The following is a 6,200-nucleotide window of genomic DNA, read 5'->3' as shown; positions in this document are numbered from 1 at the left end:
CTGCCCCAGTGCTACCGGCTTCAGGGTTTGCCGGGCAGCCCCCAGACCCTGCGCCCCCAGCCGGCGCTTCCCCAGCGCAGCTGGAGCCCGGGAGGGGAAGCGCCCAGCCGGGGGCGCAGGGTCTGGAGGCTGCCCAGCAAACCGTGAAGCCGGTAGCGCTCGGGCTTTGGGCAACCCCTATGCCTCCGGACCCTGCGCCCCCAGCCGGGCACTTCCCCTCCCGGGCTCCGGCGGCGCAGGGTCCGGAGGCACGGGGCTGCCCGAAGCTGGTAGCGCTCGGGCAGCCCGGCTCTTAAACAGAGCCGAAGAGTCAGGGAGGAGCAGAGCCGCCATTTTCCCGGACATGTTCGGCTTTTTGGCAATTCCCCCCGGACGGGGGTTTGACTGCCGAAAAGTCGGACATGTCCGGGAAAAAGAGGACGTATGGCAACCCTACCCAAGGGAGCCAGCTCCCTTCCTCCCCACGCACCCAGCGCTTGCACCTTTGCGAAGGCAGCCGGAGCACAGCCGTCCTTGGAGACTCCCCGCTATTAGGAACCATGTCTCAGCGGCAGGCTCTTGATGCTCCAGGGTTGAGGGGTGAAGTTGGCAAAGGGGAGCTGGTTGGCGCTGGGGCCAGGCCCACTGCAACGCAGGAGAAACGGCAAAAAATGCTGCCCGATGCACAAAGAAAACAAAGGAGAAAAGCAGAGGAAAAAGCCATCTTCCCGTTCTAGCCATCTGCGATGCTCCTAGTAAGAAAATGTGGCCCTATGGAATACAATGGGAAGCTCAAGGCTTTGACTCAGATCTTGGAGGCACTCAACAGGTTGGGCTCAGGACACCTAAAAGGTACCTAAAGCTTCAGGCCAAGAGCCAGAGGGAAAACTCTGCTGCTCAGGCTGAATGCAGCCACCCACAAGGGTACAGCTCGTCTGGGCAGGAGTCAGAGCTTTCTCAGGAGCTGGCCCGAGACTGGACCAAACGCCCCCAGATCTAAGCATCAGCACAAGCCTCCCCACCTTCCACTCCAAGTGCAACGGGCACTTCTTCTGCCTGGCTGGGCTAATACGGACACCGAGCCCAACGCACGTCCAACATGACGTTACACGGCAACTCCCACACCACTTCCCCTTCGGAAAGGGAAGGAGAAAGGACGAACCACACGTGACCGATGCTGGTCACATGATTTAATGCCCGACCGGAAGGTGCTTGGATGCTGCAGTGACGAGGGCAGGAGAAGAACCTGGACAGAGCAGAATGCTCTTGTTGGACGCTGTCCCTTTAGGAGAATGGTTCAAGAGGGCGGCCTGACGGGGATGTGCACACCTCAGGAGGACATCGGGATATGGGAAGCAGTGGATAGTCACAACCAAGTCACATTAACACGAGCAGGAGCTACTACAAGTGGAAAAAAAGGACAAGTGAAGCAGCCCTAAAGTTTTTAAGTAATAACGATGCTTTACATTTATATTGGCCCTTGCATCCCAAAGCACTTTACAAGCAGAAATAATTTCACCCATCAGTGGAATGCAGCCACCTCTGGGGTGGAACATGGCAGCTGTTTCACAGCAGCACTGCACATAGTTGAAATCAGGAAGTGAGGAAGAATCCTGTCTCCAAGTGAAACTGCCAGGTGGGAATTTAGGGAGGCAAAAATGTAATGGAGATTTGGGCAGAACACCTGGACTGGTGAAGCAGACACATGATCATAAATGACTGAGTGGGTCAGAGCCTGGGTTTTAGGTCTCATCTGAGTGGCAGCACAGCCGCTGTTAGGGTATCACGTCCAAAGGGACCACCATGCAACATGGCGCTACCAGTATTGGCTGGAGCAGCACCCAGGGATTTTCCTGGAAAGGCTGCCAAAGCATCCCTGCTCTCCAGGGGTCCCGGCCCAGGGGCGGATAATGCTGACCGCCCATTTTGCTGCAGCACATGGGGCTGAGATGAGACACTTGCTGTCCTTCCCTGGGACCTACAGGAGGCAGCTAATTGCTACTTCTGTAATTAGCTGCAAGCAAGCAGCATTCTCCCTGCAGGCTCCCAGTCCAGGTGACCAGGGCTGCCTGATAGCCCTTCTGTGAGCAGCCAAGAGCAAACCTCAGAAGGGGCATCCCTTGGCCCTACTCAAAGGCATCGCAACAAATGATTAAGGGACTTTCCAAGCCAGGCTGCAAGAGCAGCCTCTCCCCTGGGAACTTGCAAGGTCTTGGCTAAATCCCTCCAGGTTGGGACTGCAGCATCTGAACTCCACCCGCCTGCTAGTGCTGCCATTCCCCCCCCCACCCCCGGCGATGTGCCCACCCTAGACCTCACAGGGCCAAAGCAACCTGGCTGTACAGCAACGGGGGCAGCTCGGGCGCAGCTGGAGCAGCAGCGTGGCAGGGCCTGGAAAGACGAAGAAGCCACATGCCAGACTAAATAAAGCCACCGATTAATTCCGATCACAGTTTTGCCCCAGTCACCCAGTGTCACGCAGCTCTTAGCAGAGACAATTTTTTAGACAGCTAAGCTAAGCTTCGCCCCATATTAATGGGCACATTTAATAACGTCTGAGGTTCCCAGCTCGAGATGCTCATCCCCAAGTGCTAATGATTCCACCAGCGCCTCTGTCCTTAAGTGTCTTTGTCTCATCACCCTTTAACCCATCCCAGCCCAGCAGCACTTGGGGCTCATGCATCTCCTTGCCAGCTCTCTGCGCAAAGGAGCAGGAGCAGCAGCAGCTCTCCTCCCCAGGCAGCGCCGGTTGCCGCCCTGAACCTCCTTTGCCAGATCACTTTCCCTGTGTTTATCTGAAGTCACATTGGCGCCTCCAGCTTTTCCACAGCACCTCACGCTTCTAACGGGGAGGCAAATCGGCAAAAGGAAACCCCCACCCGCAGTCCGGATTATTCCCTGAGGGCTGAGTGCTTCTCAAAGCTGCACTGGCCTCCACCAGTCCGGCGGCATTGGCCATGTTCCCCAGACCAGCTCCCTGGAAAGGCACATCGAGATCAGCCCCCTGCCGCCTACTCTCCAAGCCAGCTGAATGGCGAGCGTCCCAAGGGATGGGGCATCTCCCCCTTCTCCAGGAGCTGCGCCAGTCCAATAGATCTCACTGCTAAGGACGTCATCTTGGCCACCAGCCCAATGGCACCTGGGCTCCTTTCATCTCCTCGTTCCCTCTCCCCTAGGACGTCTGCGATCCCGGATTTGGGCCCCAGCCCCTCACAAAGAGCTATCCTCTCCCCCGGCTGTGAGCTGTCACTACCCCACTGTACAGAGAGATTCAGTGACGCGCCCAAGATCTCACAGAGCGCGTGCAGCAGAGCCAGGAATCACACCCCGGTCACCTGGGTCCCAGACCAGTGCTGGGGCCATCCTTCCTGCAGCTCACACCCTGCCCGTGCCGCGGTTTAACCTCTGACCTGGCGACCGTACCCCGGCCCCCGGGGTGAGGCCTCTCCCATCCCGTGCCCTGGTTTGGGCACAGCCTCACAGAGTTTGTGATGGGCCATCAGTCAGTGCCATCCCCTTTAATGCAGTATTGATGAGCACTGCTGCAATCAGGCTTAAGGGGGCAAGTTAACTGCATCTGCTGAAATTAAAGGGATTTCTCTCACGTACTCTCTTTTTTAAGGCAAAAAGGCCACAGCTTTTGACATAAAGCAGCCCTGGCAGCTACGCTAATTATCAAATTAGATTTTCTGCTACAGTTGCCTGTGCATACTAACGCAGCTGGGGGAGCCAGCCCCCGCCACCTCCCCCCCGCCAGCCCCACGCTCACAGCAGGCCTGGGGTATCTAGCACAGGAGTGGGGGGTGCGTCTGCTGGAGGAGGGTTGAAGTCTCTAGCAGCAGAGAGATCAGGTTCCTTCGCTTCCCTAGAAGCGGCACGTGTGGAGTTTACATGGAACCCCAAGTTGTCCCACTGTTTGACTGTGGGATTTGCTTACCAAGGAGAGAGATGCCTCCCCCACCCATGGGCCTTGCCCCTCACAGTGCATCCTGAAGCAGGACTGAAATCGAGGCCAAGCTGCTACGGCGGATTATTCAGGAAGTGAAGCCAGAGGCCCAGGCCCTTTCTTGGGCTCGGACACACACTGTGGACAAGCAAATGCACAGAGACCTCAGGACTCAGCTCTCAAGAGGTCTGATCCCAGGATCAAATCCCTGGGATTGACATTTGAGCCTTTCCCCTGAGGGGCTGAGCTCCCCTCATTTCCTCCCACCCAAATCTCTGCTTCGAGGGTGTTATGCCATGGGCAGCGTCTCTGGATCCCCACTGAATGGAAGGGGCTAATTCTTAGAGCCGGGAAGACCAGCACTGTACAGAGCCCAGACAACTCTGCTGCTGAACACACAAGCCCTCATCACCCCACGCCTCTAATCACCAGCCCAGTCTAACCGAGGGAAAACAGTGTCTCTCCCCCCATGTGTTACACCAGCGACAGGGGCTGCATTACCACAGGTGACCTACAGGAAGCCCAAGAAATGCAGCTCTCCGGTGACTTCAAAGGTCAGTTTCAGCCCAGGCCTAGGGCAAAGCCTGGGCTTTATTAGGACTGGACACACGGTCCTGCCACTAGACAGCACCGGCCTCAGCCCAGCCTCATACCTCTCCAGTGCAGCCTGTTGGCTGGGAGAACTCAGCCCTGCAGCAGATTATAGTGACCAGGAACCAGCTGGCCCTTCTGCCCTCCAGACCTGCCTCAGTGCAGCTCCCTGCTAGAACTCGAGCCCCGGAGCCGCCGCCTGGGTAAAGACGTCAGCCGGCGAGGGGCCCGTGGAGCAGGGCAGCGTGGCCCCTAGAGGCTGCCGGGACTGAGCCCGAACACACCGCCACCCTGGGCGCTCTGCACCCTGGAGAGCTGCCCGAGGACGCAGCGGGAGAACGGCTCTGAAGGCAGCGGGGCACACAGGCCGAGGGAGTTAGCACAAGCCGGTGGTATCAGCCAGCCCACGTTCCCTGCAGTCGCCCGGCCTTCCTCAGCCTCGGAGCAACCCACACTGGGGTAAGGCCAGGACGTGCCCTAAGGCACAGAGGAGCGGAGGGCTGGCGGCTCGGGGGTCAATACTGGATAATAGAGACTCGTGCACCTCTCGGCCACTGGTTCAAATGTGCAGTAAGGTCGGTGGTGCCCTCACACTGCCCCCTGCCCCGAGGGCTGGATGGGCTCCACACAGCAGAACTCAGGCCAGCCCCCGGCCTGGAGGAAGCTCCTTTAGGGGATGAAGGGGGAACTAGTCTCCATGGCTCACTCACATCTTGACCCCTCCGTTAAGCTGGAAGCAAAAAGGGTGCCAGAGCGTGGAGGGAACGGCACAGGCCGCTCCAGAAACGCCCCCAGTCCAGGGGCAGCGACAGCAGGGAACCCGCTTCCCTGCAGCGCTCAAGCCAGAGCCCGACACCGGCAGGAGCCGTGGCAGCAGAACACGGCTCCATAACCCCACGCTATGGCCCAGAGAGCAATGGCTGTTGGCCCTGCTGGCTAGTGCCAATCCCCAGGGCAACGCGGGCAGGCCCGTCTCTCCCCGCTGCCCTTGAAAGCCAGGTGGGGCCCCAGCTGCGGGGGCGTGAGGGGCCGTGTCAGCAACTTGCCAGAAGCCTGGGGGCTGTCACACCTGATGTGATGAGGGAAATGGATGGGACACCACCCTTGTCATCAGTAGCAGCAAGGCCATTACGGGTACGCATGCGCAACCCAGGCCAGCCCCTAAAGAGCAGGACAAGCCATCGCGGCCCTGTGCCGGAGATCGGAGGGTCACGCTTCAGGCTCCTCAGCACAGACCGACACGGAGGGCTGGACCATCTCCCTTCCCCCATGGCTTGTGCCCTGCGGGCTGAGTCCTCACCCAGCAGGACACTGATCCTGCAGATTTGTAGAGCTCTGCATAATAATTGTGCTGCGAGCCGGGCCCACATAATGCACCCGGTATGTGAGAGGGCGGAGATGGCCCCACCGCACAATAGGCATCTGTCCACTCGATGGCATTTCGTTAATGCTTTTCAGAAAAGCCCTTGAATCAGCTGACAGGACTTGGACACTGGGCTGTTCAAATGCTTACCATTAGCTTAGTTAGCTCCATCTGCATTTGAACTAATTCCAATCAGCAGGATCCGATTTAGTTCAAGCTGTTCTGGCTCCTTCGCCACAAGAAAGATGACACTCGGCACTTTTGCTAACCTGCCCCCAGTTTGGACGCCCTCTGCTGAGCATGCGCTGAGGAGCTGGGGCG

At 58.4% G+C, this 6,200-nt stretch overlaps 1 protein-coding gene across 4 annotated transcripts in view; it reads right to left on the bottom strand.

Moving 5' to 3' along the window:
- The window catches only part of FAM222A (family with sequence similarity 222 member A), a 112,430-nt gene that overhangs the window by 65,870 nt on the left and 40,360 nt on the right, over positions 1-6,200 (bottom strand). The window lies entirely within an intron of this gene.

The sequence above is a fragment of the Chrysemys picta genome, chromosome 15 (genome assembly GCF_011386835.1).
Source record: "Chrysemys picta bellii isolate R12L10 chromosome 15, ASM1138683v2, whole genome shotgun sequence".
In the NCBI taxonomy this organism is placed as follows: Eukaryota; Metazoa; Chordata; order Testudines; family Emydidae; genus Chrysemys; species Chrysemys picta.
This window is presented reverse-complemented; position numbering and strand designations above follow the sequence as displayed.